Source organism: Odontomachus brunneus, unplaced genomic scaffold, assembly GCF_010583005.1.
Source record: "Odontomachus brunneus isolate Ranch 3 - 2012 unplaced genomic scaffold, Obru_v1 Obru_scaffold_170, whole genome shotgun sequence".
Classification (NCBI taxonomy): Eukaryota; Metazoa; Arthropoda; class Insecta; order Hymenoptera; family Formicidae; genus Odontomachus; species Odontomachus brunneus.
This window is the reverse complement of record NW_022639620.1, coordinates 695,212-697,617: the sequence shown is the minus strand read 5'-3', so window position 1 is coordinate 697,617 and position 2,406 is coordinate 695,212. Positions and strand designations below refer to the sequence as shown.

At 27.1% G+C, this 2,406-nt stretch overlaps 1 pseudogene; it reads left to right on the top strand.

The window, feature by feature from the left end:
- Nucleotides 1-1,864, top strand: part of LOC116851281 — a 21,574-nt pseudogene extending 19,710 nt beyond the window's left edge.
- The last annotated feature ends 542 nt before the right edge of the window (nucleotides 1,865-2,406 follow it).

Genomic DNA, 2,406 nt, shown 5'->3' with positions numbered 1-2,406 from the left:
ACAAACATTTATGAACTGGACGTGATCCAGATTATTTCTTTCATACTTGAATATCTTACAATAATTATGTTTTTAGACAAGAAATGGATCTACCAGCAGTTTGGAACATATTTTTTGCTGATCCTTTAGATGACGATGATATTGTTGATTTTTCACCTGAAAGAAAACGTCATCATAGAATACAAAATTATTATGACTGTCATTGTCACATATTCTTTAATAAGTAAAAGGCTTTTAACTTTTGTTACATTATAATTTGTTATGCTGTGGTATTTTTAAGTAAAATATTTGTAGTCTACAACATAAACATTATCTTAATAGATTTCAAGTCGCATTTTCGACTCGAGAAACATACATTTGAAATGCTAGTGCAAGTCCTTGGACCTTATTTATATCGTGAACGTGGTGCCGTAAAAATGTCTCCCCATAAACAAATAGTCATAACTTTATGGTTTCTTGGTAATCAAGAAGTTCACAGGTAAGTGGAGTGCTTTATTTTACTTCTATATGAAATATGTTGCTAAAACGTATTTATGCAAACATTTGTATTTCTATGTTTATTTCTATGTTTTTTTTCCCAACAAAAGTTGTAGTTAAGAGAGAATCCCCAGTAAACATCAAATACCATTAAAAGTACCATAGAAACTCTGAATCTATATGTAGCCATATTTTATGTGTAATCACAATGTGTGCATCCTTACAAAAACATTTCACTGTTTTTATCCTTATATTGTCCATTATAGTCTATTTTTAGCGCGTATATTTTTTAATAGATCGTTTAAGTGTTCAAAAATGAATAAAAGAGAAACGTATTAATGTGCTGATATATAAAAGAGTCCCTTTATAATCTATAAATGATTTATAAACTTTTATAATAGATTAAAGTGGGCAATATGAGAATAAAAACAGTGAAATATTTTTGTAAGGACATATATTTTTTTATCTGACGCGAAGACGTTTTAAGCATATTTTTATTAAATATTATCTTAATCTCATTACTTAGTTATATTGTTGTGTTGCTTCTAATCAGAAGCTTTTAAAATCGTATTAGCAATATAATGGTAGAGTTGTTATCATTTTCTTTGCTGTTCAGGCTTATAATCTGTGTCTATGCTGTGTAAATATTATCGACAAAAGTTTGTTTTTTATAAATAAAAAGATCAATTGTTAACAATTGTATATATAGAGGGATATATAATTTTTGTTATAGGTCAATAGCAAATAGATTTGGTGTATGTAAGGACACCATTTGGAAAGCAGTATTTGAAGTTATGATGCTACTCACTCAACAAGTCCAAAGATATATTAAATGGCCCGAACCGCATACAATGATAAATTTCGAAAGACAATTTCATCAATTGCATGGCTTTCCAAGAGTAATAGGAGCAATAGATGGTTCTCATATAGCTATAAGTGCACCTATAGAAAACTTGGATAGTTATATTAACCGCAAAGGCTTTCATTCAATATGCAAGGCAAGGCATATTCAAGTTGCAAGACATTTGTGATTATAAATATAGATTTATAGATATTTTTACAGAAATATGTGGACGCGTTCATGCCGCGAGAGTATGGCGTTTAAGCGATATTCAACAACTGATAACAGAATGAAAATAGATATTTCCAAAATAAATATCTCTTAGCGGATTCAGCATATCCTTTGACAAAATATATGTTGACTCCTTACCGGGACAATGGTCACTTAACCGATATACAGAGACATTTTAACACAAAACACTCAAAAACACGTGTCGCTATTGAATGTGCCTTTGGGATGTTAAAAAAGAGATTTCACAAGTTACAATATATTTACATGTATAACACAGAGATGATACCTTTAATAATATTCTTGTATCTTACATAATATTTGTATAGGAAACGACGATGCACCTATGGAATTTAACTTTATAGAAATGGAATTTAATAACGACATTATATTTATAGATGGCGCAAAGAAAAGAGATATAATTTCTCATGTATTCTAAAAAACTTACATATTGCTTTAATATTTGTAATATTATTGCTTTAATATTTGTAATATAACTGAAACATACTGAAATACATACTTTCCAACTTATTCTCATGTTTATTATTTTTATAATTTTTGTAGTATATATTGATCCATCATGAATATTATAAATATTAAATATAATCTAAATACGTAATATTGCAAATTGTTACAGTATATCTATTTACATTAATCATTAATTATATATATATATATATATATATATATATATATATAAAATAATCATTTTGTTACAAATTATGTTACAAATTTTAACATATAAGATGCAAACATAATTTTAGAATTAAAAAAAGAATGTTTTTAATTTTAAAACTCTTTTTATATTTTAAAATGAGTTCAAAATATTTCAAAATATTCGAAGGAGAATCTGGGACTCT